Source organism: Brachycentrus maculatus, unplaced genomic scaffold, assembly GCF_059751285.1.
Source record: "Brachycentrus maculatus isolate JH-2025_06_01 unplaced genomic scaffold, ASM5975128v1 h1tg000110l, whole genome shotgun sequence".
NCBI lineage: Eukaryota > Metazoa > Arthropoda > Insecta > Trichoptera > Brachycentridae > Brachycentrus > Brachycentrus maculatus.
The window spans coordinates 698,346-717,500 of NW_028280863.1; the positions used below are offsets into that span (position 1 = coordinate 698,346).

General features: G+C 32.4%; 1 protein-coding gene across 1 annotated transcript in view; it reads right to left on the bottom strand.

Annotated features, from left to right (window-relative positions):
- Positions 1-17,641, bottom strand: part of LOC148310037 (adenylate cyclase type 1-like) — a 181,050-nt gene extending 163,409 nt beyond the window's left edge. The window contains exon 1 of the mRNA XM_088259121.1: positions 17,266-17,641. The gene's annotated coding sequence lies outside the window, so the exon portion shown is untranslated. The remainder of the gene's footprint in view (positions 1-17,265) is intronic.
- Positions 17,642-19,155: the final 1,514 nt, after the last annotated feature.

A 19,155-nucleotide genomic window follows, 5' to 3' on the forward strand; every position in this document is an offset into this window, starting at 1 on the left:
CAAGTTATTTCGGATCATGGTTCTAAGTAGATAAGACAGATTACACGTGGTATTAGATTATGAAATAAGAGTTATTATTTTTCAGAACACTAATTTGAAAAGTCTGAATTATATATGAGACGGTTAAATTATTTTTAATAAGTGTGTTATTATAAAAATATCTTATGGTATTTTAAATTCCTTCTAACATCTAGCCATGGTTATTATTTATTTTTAAATTCAAGTATAACTTGGCAAATACCACTATTTCTTCAAATCTATTGTGATACGTGTTTCGATGCATTCCGCATCATTTTTAAACGCAAAATAGATTTTAAGAAATATTGGTATTTACTAAGTAAAACTTAAATTAAAAATGAATTGTTATTAATGAATAGTTATTAAAGTGACTGCCAAATCAATATATGAAAATATAATTTTCGTTATAACATTACTATGTCGTTCCATAATTGTAGAAGACATATAAATATTCCTAATTTATATTTTTTTCTTATCTTACCATGTATTTATTGCGAAGAGACTAAATAAATAAATAATTCGAATTAAATAATTTTTATTGGAATACAATCCAATTGTATCGTCGCCCAATTTTTTTTCAAATATTTAGTACCTACATTTCACACATATCTATGGAACATCAAACATAATTTTTTCTTGATGTTTATTTAAAACTGTTTAGTTTGTAAATAATAATATGTAAAATTTAAACAAAATTACCCTTCTTTATTAGGTATCCGCATTGGAAATACTAACTATGCAAGTTAACGGTATATTTAATTTACCTTAATTAATTAAAATAAGCTAACCTCACAGAACGTGCACTGTAAAAACTTCACGTCGAGTGGAAAACTCGAGGAAAACACAAACCCTTTAGAAAATTCCCGGATAAGTCTCTTTCCGGATATTGCAATCACAAGTCTCCCCCCCTCTCTACTGCACACCACCGACATCGATACACGTGCGCACACTCTCTCTCGCACATACATACACACACATGCGGCGCATTGCTAGAGTAACCAGTACACTGGCTAAATAAAACTTTCCTGCGGAGAGAGATAACACAAGGGAAGAGGAAGAACGTCATTAGAACTTGGCACAAAGGATATCTCGCACATCCTTTAATGCGAGGACTGGCAGAAAAAAAGTAATACGTAATTTTCTTATGATTTATATTATGAAAAATGTAGAAATTTTCCAGTATGTCGCCACGAAAAAAGAACTCGAAATAATGATTATTTAATAATTTCATAACATAAAAAAGAGTTCATAAGTAATATGCATCTAACTCTACCAAACATTAAGGGGGGAAATATATTATACTTTTGTTATACCTTTACATAACTTAAGAATTTTAACATAGACAAAAGAAGAAGAAGAAGAATAACCCCAGCAAGAAACTGGATGAAAGAAAATCCTAGAAAATATCATATAAGTATATCACAATTTATAACTTTAAAAAAATTGAAAGTCCAAAAATGAATAATATTTTATGCGAAGACATATTACGCAGATGTTCGATTGTATTCTATAAGTCATAGTGAGAATATAAATATATTATTGGAAGGAAGGGACGATATTGTGAAACAATAAGACTTTTAATTAAATTATATATTTTTAACCACCAGGAATACTTCAACATCTAGTAATTAAGCAACATTTCTTCAGCGAGAAGTTCATCCATTAGTTCCGAAACGTTAACTTTAAAAACACGCCATTCACTAGCGTAGACCGAATTGCTCTAAACAATGGAAAAGCTACAGATAGATGCTGTCAACAAATAAAAATAAAAAAAATAAAAACATTTTGGGTGTTTTAGATAAAATTAAAATAATAAAAAATATATGATTGTATTATTTACAATAAAAAAAACATTTCATTAAACTATCTTTATATGAAAACATAATAAACATATCTCAATAAAATTGTATCCAAAAAAATAATTGATTGTACATACTTCATATACTATAACAAAATATTAGGTGGCTCAAAAGAGATGGAGCATATTTTTATACGAAGGAAGTATGACAGTCTGGGCATTGCGGGGCTTATGGTACATATGTATATATACAATTTTCAATGAATGGGCAGATAGGTGAACGTTACACAGTTTATAAAGTAATCACTCGAGCCAGACAATGCCAGGTCGTAAGCAAGTTCAGTGAATGCTCAGACATCTATATTCCCTCCGTACTACCTAAGTTATTATAATCGAAGATAGAGTGATGGAAGCAAAGGTGAAATATGTAAATAAATAGGTATACTTATTCATATCATGATAAAAACATTATAGCTTGACGCACATGAAGTATGATCACATAGTAATACAAACATATGACCGTGGACTGTGTACTAAAAGGTTAAAAGATAGGGCGACAATAACAGATTTTTCAATATCTGAATATGTCGTTGAAAGCATCATAATTTGAACTCAGGCTTCAAAAGAGCAATTAGTGTCCATACATTTAACGAGCAGTATGTTATTACTATGTATATGGACGCGACAATCCGAATGAGACATTTATCTGTATCAACTAGACCCAATTCGCAACACCCTCAATGCTAAATCTGTTTAAATTGAATTCATGGTAAAAATTACAAAGAATCAGGTGAAAACAATCACAAAATTATATTACAAATACGATTGAAAACACGTTATTTTGCGTATGAAAATATCCAAGATTTTTATAATAATAATTTACATTGAAATTATGTATATTTAACACATCGAATATTTATTACAAATTAAATTTTAATATTACAATAACCAAGGTCGAACACTAAAATCAAAACACGTTTTTTTATTGTATTTATATTTTGATTTAACCAAAACCGGAAAAATATTGAATATAATAAAAATATACATTGATTATTGAAGAATATCTATAATCACAATAATTTAAATTTTTCTTTTTTCAGTGTCTGAGTCAGATCTATTTTCTAGACATTTGTATTTGCGATTCGTTACACGTAAAAGACTTTTTGAAGTCTATTTGCGGTTAATATATTATGTACACATTATCCCATATTCAGTAGGTAAAACAGAGTAAAGATACCTAATTTATTGAATATAAATATAATTCGTAATTCCTATGAGTGACAACTATACTTTATTGACCCACCTACCGGGCGCATTTAGCCGCATTATTATAATTTTATAAAAAAAAATCTCACTAAATCGTGCATAGGGCGAGGTATTAGATAATTGCAGTGTTGCTGCAAAGATAAGTAGCTATGAACAGGAAAATTTTTGATACGGGGTCATTTTAAACTGAAAAAAATTTTGGAACGGGTATTTTTTTATTTAATAAACTAAAGTTTTAATAAATATATTCCACATACTTTCCACAGTATGAACATGTTTCCATTTTCATGTTCTTATACAATGTACAATGATATATACCTATTTATGATTTTACTTTCATGTTTAATTTTCCAGTTATTATTTTTTACTAGCGCAATGCCAGGCACAAAAGCTAGTTTTATAAAAAGCTCATAAAATCAAATAATAATAATTATCCATTAGTTACGACGGAGATTAAAAAAAAATCAGGTGACATTAAAAGGGGGATAAAAAGAAAACCCTCATCACGTAATGCTTTGTCAACGGATCGGCTGAAAAGAAAAATACATTAAGTTTGACACAAAGTTTCCTAAAGTACTTTTCCTCGAAAAAAGGATTACAGTTTATAAGAAGCAATGCTGTTAAATAATTTAGAAATGTAACATCACAAAAATCTTATCGATATACTGAATCGTTTTTCCATTCGCAGCGTAAGAGAGTACTACTTCTACTGTTACCATCACGCCGTTTTCCCGCAGGGGTAGGCAGAGAGGATGGAACTCCACAATCACTCATACACTTCTCGCTTCCTTCACATCCATACATCTAGTCATACATGCCCTCCGATTACGCAGACTTTTGACACCACCAGATTTTAGGTTCTGATCGATCTGATCATGCCTCGTCTTTTTCGGCCATCCTTGTTCTGTTCTTATTTGCCAAATGTATTTTCTTAGTAATTATTTCGTTTTCCATTCGCTCCACCTGTCCATACTACATTAGAGAACTCTTAATCTTTTAAATTATCCCTAATTCAGCCTTACATTCCTTTCTATTATCGTCGATTTTAATTTTTTTTTTGTTTACATAAAATGATTTTTTCCACACACTCGGTAAGACTGTACCTATTGTATAATACATGATGTATCGTAGTTACGAATAATGTTATGTGTAATAATACTAATTAGTCTTGTGTTCAAAAGTAAAATAGGTCAGGAACAACAAATGACTTCCATCAAGTGAAAACAGACACGTTAGGGAAGATGGTTCATACTAAAGTCTCGCAACACATGTCAGAATCGGACCGAAATAAATAACGTCATGGTGTCGTGCCGGTTCGCTGCGAACGACGAAGTATCTGCGGGCATGTAAGTTTGGTCCATACCATGTCGGGTTATTGTATATTACGCACGATATTAACTATTTCGTTATTTTTATTGCATCCGCGGTTCCATGACCGCCGGACAAATCGTGGTAGCGCTCGTAGCCAGATGATGTGCGAGGTTAAGTAATAATTAATGGCGAATTCGCAATAAAAGCCCTAGTATCATGTTTATTGCCTAGATAATAGTCCAGTACGGCATAATACTGGTCTGACAATCATAGATATACAGTACGTGCAGGCTTACAAATAAATCTATAACGTACATTAAAGAAATATCGGCCGACATCATTCAACATAATAAAAAACCTGTGGAGTTCAAAACTAAACTCCTTATCACATAAAGTATATAAATCGCTTTATAAACTGGCAAAGTTATATAGTAACAGCCTTGCATAGATCACATTATAACAGGTAATAATATGTAGTGACAAATCTTAGTGCAATCAAAAATATTCGAGTAAAATCAAAATAGATACCCATACTTAAATGGACAAAAGTAAGACTGTAAAATTGGTCTCGCAGTCATAGGAAATTAAGGACAAATATATTTTTGTGGCAATCAATTTTTCATCTCACTATTTCTTCATGTATCCGCATATAAGTCTCTAGTCTCTAATTCACAAACTTATTTTATTAATGCAATCGTTATGCAACCGGAACCTAGAGTCTCTAGAAGCCCAGAACATGTAGGTATTTAATTGCTGAACTACATAGTTTTAAATTGCTATTTTTTACTTCTAAAAAGAGTAAAATAAAAAAGAGGTTATAAAAATTGTGTATTTCTTTTCAAGTGTAAATTTCAACAATGTTTGGTTTGTGTGATATCTATTTTTGAAACTCGACAATTTGGTATTCGCAATTTAACTGGTAGGTTTGGAAAAATAGCCAAAATATGATTAATGGCGATGTAAAACGTTAATCACGCGGCGAAACGTGCAATAATGAATTATCGGGTATTGTAGCATGAGATTTATAATTATAAATGAGTTTGTCGGGAGTCGGGACAGAAGCGATGTTATCATAATGTTTTGTGTTATGGTTAACTGCCAAGTTTAGCTTAAAAACCGATAAAACCGTCCTTGTAAAACAAAACAATTAATTATTCGACCCCACTCGGAATCTCATACGATACGTCGATTTATAACAAGGCTGTTTGGATTTTCTTTGTTAGGAGGAAAACATCCAACTTTAAATTTGCAGTCGGTAAAAGTAAGACAAACAAAAATAAAATACTTTTTTTTAATATCTGCACACATTCATAATTTTTTTTAAACACCACTTCACGCCCATCTTGATTGATTACAACATCGATACTATTACGCTCGGAAGACAGACTTTATTTTGTTGAAATTCATATCCTAGATATTATGAGAACCCAAATTCAAATGCTGGTGGATCAAGCAGTTCTTCAATCAAGTTAAAATAAACAGATACCATAAAGACTTTCTGAACTAATTTTTTTTTTTAATGAGAAAGACCATATTCGTGTTCTTTTTATGTACACAAATATTTCAGTATCATACTATTTTCGTAGGCCTAAGTCCCTCGCTTTTAAAAATAGGAATCAAGTTGTGTTAGAGTGGATTCGAACCGAGAAACCCCAACTCGAGAGTCTGCGACACTAATCGAACCAAAACACGGGATGGTTATTTTTTTATATTCGGAGACGAATTAAATGCAATGAAAATAAAATTTACACATTGGTAAGTATTTTACCTACGATTGAAAATAATTAGGTATAAAACATATAGTATATACGGCGTAACTCTATATGGGAGCGGATTGTTTCTATTCAAACTAACTTAGGAACAGCTGATGGTTAGTTCCGGTATGTTCTCCAGATAATCCCTTCACCGATCGATCTCAAGCTTCCGCCTTCGACTCAAAGTATACAACGATGCTTACCAAACACCAACATCGCATAACATACGGACACAAGAAACACAACAGCCTTAATTAAACGTAGGATCATTTTCATTAAGTGTACCTGTATATCGTTGCTATTACACACCTCTTCCGTGTTCAGAGGATGTGTAGTCCTAATGCGGAAAGCGAATTAGTCAAATGGCCAGACTTGAGTAAGAAACTTGAGAAATAGTGTAACTTTTTTTCTATAAACATTGAAAATAAATGTCTGCCGGCCAACCGAAATAAATAAATAAAATAGTTTTAATCAGTGAAATTATTGAAGAAAACACTTATTTTTTACCATTTGAGTTTATTTAAATCAGTGAACATTAAAAATTAAACATGTACTAGTATTTTTTTCCTTTTAATTATGGTAGTAACATAATGAAGTGTTCGGGGACAAAGAGAAGGATTTAATCCCAGCCAACTTTGCGGGGGATTGTGTTTTCGTTTTAAAATGGAACTTTGATAAAAATAACTATCGGAATGTTCCATCCCGGAGAGAAAATGGGAATTTATTCCGCAAAAAATGCATTTATAAAATTACCAAATAAATTCGGCTGACAGTAATTGTAGTCATAAATGCTTCTATCATTGTTTTCGTATGTGTGCGTTTTGATTTGAAGAGAAATAAAAAAGAATTACGATGTTGTTCGAGCGCAGTAATGGAACTGATAAAATCGACCAATGGGGGAGAATGGAGGTTTTCAGAGCGAAAATAGAGTTCAAATCAGCCGTGCAATCGTTACTTCGCAGTCACGCGAGCTTTCGTCCGGCCGCGGCCTGAGATGAAATATTGGTACACTTACAATAAAACAGTCGTAAAGCATAAATACACAATACATCGCATCGCTCCCAAGCCGGGCACCGGGCACTCGCCACTCGCCACTCCGCACTCCGCGCTGGCGCGACTTGGTCTCTTCACTCGGAGCCGGAACCAATTGACCGATACGCCAGAGGCTTTTCGTGGTCGAGCCGACACCGGTACTCATACTCGTACACACTGCGGGCGCAGGCGTGAACGAGGAAAATATTCGTGAAGTCAATATGTCGTTTTTCAACTAGACAATAGAACAATTAAAAAAAGCAAAGGTACGGTAATATTCGATAGAAAAGGAATGTTCTTATCGCATTCGGAACGATTCAAATCGGTCATAAAGAAAATGTTATACCCTAACGAGTAAGATGACAATTATTTTCAATTATGATCTTTGACGGATTTCTTACCTAAACGTATCATTTAGTTAAATATATAGTTTTATGAAATATCAAACACCGTGAAAAACTAAAATGCCGAGACTAAATTTATCAACAATAAAAACTTATTAGGCACAAATGGAAAATTTTCCAGCAATTATGAAACGGCTCACGCGAGCTTATATTTTTATTAAATGAATATGTGAACAAGGTTTTCCTACCCAATGTCACATGACATAACCGCATATCGGTAGGTTTATGTTAATTTATCAAATCTCTCTCACTCTCTCATGTGTAGAACACATGAATATTGATCTGAATTGCACGAGGACTGGTCCTACCTAAAAGGTCGGGCTATAAATCAAACAAACGTTATCACCCTACAATGGATATTAAAATAGAACTTTTCTCTGTAATGTAGCGAGGAAGTTGATTCTGGCTATTTTAAACAATAGCACTAATACGCGAAACATTACTTAAGGTTTGGGTTACCGGTTCGTTACACCCATTAAGCTTACGTGACGAAAGCTCCAATTGATTACGCCAACAATTTAAAATATAAAACTTCTGAATATTTCAAATATTACATTTAGGCAAAAACTTAATGTTCATATTCCATGTACCTGCAATACTATACTGTTACTGAATACTTAATACGAGTATATATATTTTTATGATGAAAACAGTAAATTACCTACCTCAGTTTTTTTCCTACACCATATCTTTTTTGGAATAAAATCGCAGACTAACACGAATTTTAAATTATAAAATCTAACCTGGAATCTCCAGCACGGTAGCTAAACTTGCTGACCCACGCACTACGAAAGCGGAGATATTACGCACTACCAGAAAAATTTTACAAAATCTCAAATAATTATTTTGATATCAATATTGTTCGATCTGACCCAAAAATACATGAGCAAGAAGAACATTGCAAATATTGCTATGGGGCTATGAAGTTTTATTAACGCTGATAACTGAATAAGAAACGGCCATTTTATCTTCCACAATATTCTTTGTTTTACAGGGAGCAATTGGATTTAACCACAGCCAAAGAAAATAACATTAGGGCAACGAACTCGCTCGGCGAATAAAAATTTGAGATATTTTATTGACCTCGTATAAAATCATTGACGGAAATTCGATGAGATAAAAAAAAATGGCCAGTTCAAAAAAAAAATAATAATCATAATAATGATAATAATGACGATAGATTCCGCTGAAAGCATTAATTAATTTTGCAAAATTTTATATTAGTAAACTTAATACTTTTAAACTAACTTATGTTTGAAATATAATTTACCTATTGAATAAGCAAAGAAAACTAATTTAAGAACATCACACTTTGCAGAAGTTTATTCAAAGCGCTTATTAGGAAAAATTATCTCTTCTGAAACTCCATTCGTATTTAGCGAACATATATGTCTACATACATAGAGTGAAAGCTCGTTATTCGCGCATTCTGAATTTACGTACCTACTTCACATATTTGCGAATAGATCGATTGGCAATAATAATAAAGAAACTCAAAGTATAATTTAGATGTCATATAATACATCTGAGATAAGTCAATCTACTACAACAAGAAAGACTACGAGTATGGCCAATACATTTTTGTTTTATAAGAATCTTTGTTTTTATTATTTCTTTTGCATATACACAATGGAGGTCTTTTATACTCTAATTGATTATTGTAATATTTGAAATGCATCACCACTCACTCATACAGAAATACTGTTTAATATACCAAAATATATATTGATTTCGGTGTGATCAAAAACAACTTGAAAACCGAAACGTCACAATATATCTCCATGATCGCAAAATTAACGATTGATTTATGGTATATCCATCATCATACAGTGCAAGAGCAAAATCCGATTTAAAATCAATGTACGCACTTGATTTACGCAGTCATATTATACATTACAGTACCAATTAATAAAAACTCACCGGTTCTGCAAAACTGCATAACGGAATTGGATTGACCTGGATTCCTATGTCATAAAACGTGTTACAAAATACGTGACATATCAGAAAAATAACATGCATGTAAATGAAAGTACGATTATGACTTGCAAAAGCGTTTTTCGATTGTCGCGTATTTTAATTATGACGCTGCAAATGGATTAAACGTTTTTACTCCGATCCTACAGCTGCATTATTAATTCATTTCCTCGGATACCGATCGTGTCGTCGTTTCTTTCTGCTATGTCCAAGCTGAAGATGGACACGAGAGTGACAGGAATATCTAAGCAGTTTTAATACCAGCTGCATTCAATACGAATCGCGTAGCTCGAGGCGATTGGTTGACAGTGAATTGACGTTACTCGAAATGAATGTTGATGTACAATAAAGCAATAATAATATGCAACCAAATACTATACTATGCGTATACTCGACAAATTGATTCCAACCGGTTGCTGATTTGATAATCGGAATGGAAAATGAAAACATCTAAAAGATTCACCGCTCTCAGATTAAAATAATGCATAAATAATTTATAGAACGTACGTTGTCATTTCAATAAGTTAATTACTGAATATTACCAACCGCCAAATTTCATAATCCTACCAATAATGCTTAATTGATTTGTTAGTCACATTTTGGAAAGCTTTATTGAAACTTGATTATTTATGTACATCTGTAACTGTAACCTTCATCATATTAACAATATCTAATTTTAATTATAATATCCTCTTTATTTCTATTAAGAATGCGACAGGCGTGGGATTTGTTTTACAAATGAAAGTTATGATGAATACATGAACAAACACACGTTCGTTGATGTTACATTATAAAATATGATTAAATTCCGTCGTTATGATTTAGTTTTTTGTGATGAAGGAAATGTTATGTTAACAACTTGAAACTTGTAAAATGTAAACTAACGATAAAAAAAACTGAACACTGTTATGAAGAGTTACATTAATTAATTTTAACAATTTCATCCTTCGATTCAATTGAAAATTTATAATACAGGTTAAGCAGTTTTTATGCTTGATTTCAAACACGTAGCTTTTATATTATTTTTTTGACATCTGATCAAAGATGAAGAAGAATATGCAAGTCTGGACATTTACGGGGCTGATGACCGTCATGGGCTGGTTTAAGTGATCACTTTACACACGTGTAACATTCACCAATTCTACCCATTATTGACAACCACACTACTCAAATTCATGGGAGTTCTTTATACATGAAGCAATTTGAAACGTTGTTCTTGAATCACTAGAACTTCACTAGAGACATTCTATTGGTGAGATGAAAAGAAGCTTTATATTGAGCAGAAACTCTTTTATTAGTATGTGAGGTCCAAATTATGGATTATAATCACATTTGTGAACAAGTATTTGGACACACTCAAAATGTTGTAAACGTAGTTTTTTTTTATTATTTTATTACCATAAATATAAATTATGTATTACTTATCTATCTTATGAAAATGTTAAATGTCTACAAATAATTGAAAATAATAAATAAGTAATAAACTACTACTAATTGATAAATAATAATCTTAACTTAAGGGGAATACAAATTGCTGATGACATATTACCGAAAGTACCGAAGAATTTATCTTATCTTGTTCACACATTTATTTGCAGGTTGTCTCGAAAACTCAGTCATAATCCAAATGTGTATGTACATACATATTCAAGAGATTACGCAGCCATAATAAATGTTCGAACGCAATTCAAATAGAAATATCATTCTAGTTTTTTTGTTTTTTTTTTTACATACATGGTTCATTCCAATGCATGGATAGTTTTATATTTAAAAAATATATATAATTCCGATATGTTTATTAGGTCCACCTCCGTAGTGTAATGGTCAGCACGCTCGGCTACGGTTCTGGAGGTCCCGGGTTCGATTCCCAGGGGGGGGGTCAAATAAATTTAAGTGATTTTTTCACTCTAATATTTATTCATTATAACCCTGGACTGGTATCTGAAGCGGAGGGCTGACCACCTTTCCTTCGTGTGTTAACGATCAAGATAACACTGCGTTTATATGAAGCAGTGCCCTATGCACCATTGGGGTGTGGTAAGGGTTTTATTGTTTTATTATTATTATTATTATATAATGCAGTGCCCTATGCACCATTGGGGTGCGGATAAGGGTTTAAAATGAAATTATTAGGTTACATTACTGGAATAGCGAATGTCATAATAAATGCTTGAACGCAGTTAAAATAGAAATATTATTCTAGTTTTTTTTTATATAGATGGTACACTTCAATGCATGGATAGTTTCATATTATAAAAATATATATAATTCCGATATGTTTATTAGGTTACATTACTAGAATAGCGAGAGTCGTTACTAAGTCAGGCAGACATCCAGACGAGAAATGGCAGGTGGGAAGTAAAGTCTGGAACGAAGACCGAGAACTGGACGCAGAAACGTGGGTAGACAAGCAACGCGCATATCGCTCACTCCTTTCAAGAACGTCATAAATCAAAAATCGTTAATTTTCAGTTGTGCATGTTTTCGGAATGCCCAGAAAATGTACTATATCCCAGCAAAAGCGGCATATTTTTGACTTAATATTTACCCGCTACAGGGCAGAAAGTGATGTTTTTGCATTTTGAAGAAAAGGTATTGTTTATTTTTTTTTAAATATACTAAGTATTTTTCAAAAGGAGAAAAACTCTTCAGATTTTACCTAAAAAGATCTGTTGCACAGTAAAAAATTTGATAAGTGGCTTGATATTTATTTTTAATACATTTTATTATATTCTTAAATTTAAAAACGATCTCCTGAAAAATCTAGTTTTTTTTTATTTATGACGTTGTTGAAAGAAGTGAGCGATATGATATCGCAAATAGTGCCGGAAGCGATTATTTGAAGAAGGCCCAGAACCGAAAGAAGTGGCGATCAACGAAGGAGACCTTCACCCAGGCGTACGAGTACTTTTTTTCATTATTTTTTTAAAGCTCTAATATATCATATCGTGAGAATACTGGCAAAAAAAACGTTAACTCTAAAATCCCTTTTTGAATAATCCCTGCTATTTAAAGCTTTTAGCCTAAATAAAATACCCGCTTTTGAACTTAAAGTTGAATTTACTTTTAAAACCACATAAATATGACATTTCAAACTACTTTCTGAATTTTGCCAGTTTATAAAACGTTGAAAACATTATAATATTGCATCATTAAGTCAAAATTGCATATTTTCGAGTTAACGTTTTTTGCCAGTACGCCCACGATATTATAACATAAATGAAGTAGATAGACAATACAACATAAGGCATTTATTATGGTATCCAAAAAAAACAGTTTTTTTAATCTCGGTTCTTCGTAATTCAGCTTAAATCCGAAACCGGTACAATATCCCCGACACTCCCATACACATACTTTGAAAAAGCAGTTTTCATAATGTCCATAGCGATTTTTTTTCAAATTGGTAAGCGCTACGCGTCCGCCTCCATGGTATGTTCGGAGAGTTGTGTCCATTTGGATGCTTATGCAAGTCGTTTTATAAAATGAAATAATCTCTTATTGGACAAGGTCTATCCACCCCGAGATACGGCAAATGTAAATGCTTCCGAACGAATATCAACACACAAAGGGAGGGTCGACATTGCGGTCAGCGGCGGCTGGCGGTTAGCGGGGCTGCTCTGCGGTTAGGCGAGCCCTTGAGCCAGACAGCAGCCACATTCAGGATAGGAAGAAACAACAAAGACGTGAAATGCATCCTTTGATTCGTTGTATTTTTGGCACACACAGATAATACGATGCAAAGAAAAATCGATTTTGACAATTTACAATTCGCAATTATTGATATTATTATTACAACACTACTATTGGAAATAAAATAAATTAGGAGCGCATTGATTGTATGGACAAAAATAGTGACCTCGACCCAGGGAGAATGAAGAAAATTAAAATGACATTATAAATCATCTATAAAGACGATGACGCTTACAGCAACGAAGTGAAAATTGAGCATGTATTTTTTCCACTCATTTTGCGAACTTATGAAATAGTTAAAACCTGCATACGTATCAACAAATAATCATCATTATTTATCAAGATAAAAATATTTTCTTTCTATTTTAAACCAGTAGATTAATTTTGGTTTTATTTGATATCGATGTCGACATTTTATTTTGCCTCGATTTACGAGTAACGTATCTTTCAATTTTATATATGCGTTATTTTATTCAACCGAATGTGGAATTCATACATTTCACAAATACTATTTTCAGGTACAAAGATGTGTTATGTACTCTTCGGGTTTCAAACATTCATTGTAGATATTATAATTGTATCGCCTTTTAAACAGCCTTGTGGGCTTTTTTAAGTACACCGTTAAATTCGCAATACTCCAAAGTTAGTCTCGTTCATAAACGCTACAAATTCGATAATTCATAGTAAAAATCGTATAAACTGGTAACGAATACCGAATATACTACGAAGTTGCCGGGATGACGTAGGAGTATTTTTTTGTTGTACATGTATTTATTTTCTACCGGTAAATATAGAACTCTGGTACGATGATGTCATTATTCTTGCTGCTTAGACCTTTAAGATGTTGGGTACTTGCATATTTTTGTAGAAAAATTCTCGTGTATTCAATAAAATCAACAATTACTCGTATAACGTTCAGCAGGCGTGCGCAATAGTTTTTTGTTTTATTTTTTTTATTTTATAGTATGCCCAAATATATTATTTTTAATTAAACAAAATACACATAAAACGGTTAATTTTTCTAATGTAGGAAAAGTTGATTTTATTGACTCGGGGTAGTTCATCACGGTATCTTCACATAATGAAATTAGTACTAGCCATTCAGATGAAAAGTATTGTAGATACGAGCAAACTACACTAAACCGTGTCAACTGGGCCTTGGCCTAGGCAGGTCGCTAACTGCGACTCGCGAGCCTCACGCGGCTCTTCGATTAATGACATGTTTAAAATATGTTATATTTAATTTAATGGTATTTTCAATCAGTCATGTAAAGTAAACTAAGGATTAATTTTTATTTTTCACTATTCGGCTATAATTTTCACGAGAGCAATTTTTTTTCAGCATGTACGATCAAAAGTTAATTGAAAAATCATCTTGAATTCTTGACCATAAATCCCACTCGGAGTCCTTAAGTAGTCGCGATACAAATTTAGGTTTGGGATAAAGACGCGATCCATCGACTACTTTGTAGCCTGAGCGAAACAAAACAAAGCGAAGGAACTAAACAGGTTTTCGATAGGCTTCAGACATGGGATAGCGCTATCAAAATAGGTTCTTGAATTATTATAATACATTCTTCGGCGCTGATCCACGAAGCTAGGGTGTTAAGTGTAAAGCGTGACCGAGTGCCTAACCAGTTGGGGCGAGAATTTAGGATGAACAGAGTACTTATCTCAATTAACTTCCTTTTTTTATCCCTGTTTCAATTTTCAACGCTTCTGAATGGGTAAAAGCCATAACAGGTAGATAATCATGTGAAATAATATAATCACATAATAAAAAAGGACTACTTATCTTAAAATTGTTTTGAGTAGGTTTCTCCTATAATGAATCTGTGGTATAGTTTATAATCCACATTGATAATTCAAATAAACGAGATTTTTTAAAGCCTCGACTCGTTTACAGGTGATTTTGGCTTTAACAAACAAAATACATACATTGAAATAACAACAATTCTACTCTATTTATTTCAAATAAAGTTTAACGTTTTTAAAAATAATACCGTTTGTTATGTAATAACCTACATATTTGACGCACTTAAAGCAAAACTCTTAACATATATTTAGAAGAATATGGAAGTCTGGGCATTTACGGGGCTTACGACCATCATAGGCGTAGAATTGGTTAATGTTACACGTGTGTAAAGTGATCACATAAACCAGCCTATGACGGTTGTAAGCCTCGTAAATGCCCAGACTTCTATATTATTCTTCATCTATGTTGAGATGTCAAAAAAAGTACAATTTTTTTTACAATGAACCTCCTTTACGCCAACATAAACGATTAATCTGTTTATATTGCCTTTATGACCATGACAAAAAAGATATCATCGAATCAAACCAAAGAAGTGCTATAAGATTCGTATAAGAATAAAATTAGGTATAAGAAAGTAAAGTAAAGACCTTTTTTGCCTAGAATTTTCACTAACGAATTACATGAAATTCTAGTAACTTCAAACATAAAGAGTAAATCCACTCACGAGTAGGCATATGCTATAAAACTTAAAAAGTTGATGCCTGAGTAGGGTCATGATAATCGGTGTTGCATAAGCCGTGGCTAGATTTCAGAGTCACTTGGACGTAAGGTAATTCAAAAAAAAAGTAAAGACCTCGTTTGTTGTCAATTTAGGCTGATAGGTTCAGTTAATATTGATTTACGACTAAACCGTTCAACATAAATGTAATTTATTTTTGCTACATAAATGAAAGTTTTTTCTCGAATCCAATTTTATTTAAACATGGCAGACATATCGCTCACTCCTTTCAAGAACGTCATAAATCAAAATTCGTCAATTTTCAGTTGTACATGTTTTCGGAATGCCCAGAAAATGTACTATATCCCAGCAAAAGAGGCATATTTTTAACTTAATATTTACCCGCTCCAGGGCAGAAAGTGTTGTTTTTGCATTTTGAAGAAAAGGTATTGTTTAATTATTTTTTTAAATAAACTAAATATTTTTCAAATGCAGAAAAAACCATCAGGTTTTACTTAAAAAGATCTGTTGCACAGTAAAAAGTTCAGTAAGTGGCTTGATATTTATTTTTAACACATTGTATTATATTTTTGAACTTTAAAAACGTTCTCCTGAAAAATCAAGTTTTTTGATTTATGACGTTCTTGAAAGGAGTGAGCGATATGTTAAAATAACCCGTGTTCAATATTGATAAGTTCAAACCTAAAAATTTAATTGAATTATTTTTTCAAAATAATACGAAGTCAGGCAAAAACATCGATAATTAATAATTTTAAAAAATGTTTTAACTATTATAAACAATTAGACAAAATCTTAGTAGCTAATAATATACAGTTTTCCACAACTAAAAAATTAAATACTCAAATTCCAGTTGTATAAAATCAAATTATATTCACACATGAAATAAGGAGGGCTATGGAATAAGGGGGGGGGGGGTGTTAACAATACCCCTGTTTTCCCTATGCATTTATTTATATTTTGTTTTAATGAAACTTGAAATTATATTATTCAACAATTTGATGGTTTAAAAGTTTGTATGCATCAAATAACCTTTACAGAAGCAATAATATGTATAAAAAATAACGTCATTGTTAAATACGATGTAATGACCAGCGTATTTTCTGATTATTTTATTTAAATGTATTAAAAAAAGTATTTTCTGATCGTAAAGGTAGGTACCTATATAATAGTATTTATTTCGTACCTACGAATTCGTACAAAAGGACGACTTTTCGTACATTATTAACTTTAACTACAAAGAAGGATTATTTTTTTGTTTTTTTTTTAAGCTCTTCAATGTTTGCAAAACAGTTTTAAAAAAATCTATTAAGCTTTTGCACAAAAAGAATTTTGATGCATGCTTCAAAATAAATCACTAACGGACAACTAAAAATATATATGTATAATAATTTTAATGGTAAAATTTTTATTCATTTCAAAATAAAAAGATTTTCATGCAATAATTACGAACGTTGAAATTGATCAAACAAAACAATGAATCTATTTTTCAGCTAAACGGAAAAGAATTTGATTTTATTACTTACGGTTATTGTCTCAATCAAAGAAATCAAAGCACTTTCGAAGAGATCGATATATATATATATATATATTTATTGGTACAGTTAATGTATACACACACTACACAGATAATACAAAAAATAATAACCTAAGAACTAAAATGCTTTTCGGCACACAACACCCATCGATGTATTATGTTGACACAAAATGTCAAAACGTTCGAAATAAATATTAATACTTTTTTTAAGCACTGTATAAAAATTTTAAATCAAAAAGTGTTTTTGAGAAATAAACCTTTAAAAAAAATAATGTTTTCTTTTATAATATCATTGAAAACGTTAATAAAATATATTTATCGACGAGCACAACATCCGTACTTCCCGGAGCCTGAATCTAATACTCATAGATAAAACAATTTTGTAGATGCGATATTTATTTCCATAGACGGAAAATAAATATAGATCATTAAAAATATCCTCGGTAGGAACTAATAAAGTGTCTTGGGCAGGAACTATAAGAAAGTAGATACTACATATTGGATAATAAATACATAAGTACCTAAATAACTAACTAACTAACCATCACGCCACTTCCCGCAGGGGTAAGCAGAGAGAATAGAACGTCATACCACTCTGTCTTTGCAAACATTCTTCGCCTCTTCCACGTTCATGCATCTCCTCATACATACCCGCCGATTGTTTCGGCTCCTTACCTGACCGCTTTAAAGTATTTGGCATACCTGATGGCGCCAAGTTTTTCTCGGTCTTTCTCTGCTCTTTTTCCACTTACATTCGCCAAATAAATTTATTTTACCGTTCTTTCCTCTCTCATTCGTTCTACATGTCCAAATCATCTCAACACACCTTTCTTAATTTTATCGATAATGCTTACCTCAGCTTTGCATTCCTTCCTTAGTTCACTATTCGAACATCTATCATACATCGTTTTGTCTCACATTCTTCGGAGAGATCGCATTTCGACTGCATTCAGTCTACTTTCATCCTTCTTTTGCCAACTCCATGTTTCACTTCCATACATTAGAGTTGGAACCAGGACTCCGTTGTGAACTGCCAGTTTAGCTTCCGCAGATAGGTTTTTATTTGCCATAACTGATTTCAGTACACCATTCACTTTGTTCCCAGCATTCACTCTCCTTTCTTTGTCTTTATCAATGTTTCCAATAGAAAACATACTACCCAAATATAATATATGAAATCATCTACCTGTTCCAAAATCTCTCCATTTACCAATATTTCACACTCAGATCTATTATCTCTTTCAAAAACCATAATTTTGGATTTGCTGACATTCATCAATAAATCACTTTCCTTGCACACATTATTCACTTTTGTCACCAACGCCTGCAGGTCTTCTCTGCTATCGGCAAGAAGAACAGCATCGTCAGCATACTAAAGGCAACAGACAGTCAAATTATTCATTCTAGCTCCAACATTTAAATCTTTCAGTTCTTTCATGCAATTATCCGTGTATAGGTTAAACAGCCACGGTGACATTACATATCCCTGTTTAACAACTTTAGAGATGGTAAACCAGGATGTAAATTAACCACTTACCCTAAATGCATGCAGTGCTATCCTCGTACAAGGATGCAATGCCTTGGATAAGTTTACTGCTTACCCCATACTCAGATAACACCTTCCATAGCTTCGTTCTATCAACTCGGTCATACGCTTCCTGCAAATCCACAAAAGCCTAGAAAAGCTTTGGTTTTTGGCCAAAAACTTTTCCGTAATGTTGCGCAAGGCAAAATTTTGATCCGTACATCCTTTCCCATTCATAAATCCACTTTGGACATCCCACACTTTGTCCTTTGTAATGGTTCTCACTATTTCAATAAGGATTCGACAATACATCTTAACTACAGCACTCAAAAGACTGATCGCTCTATAGTTCCC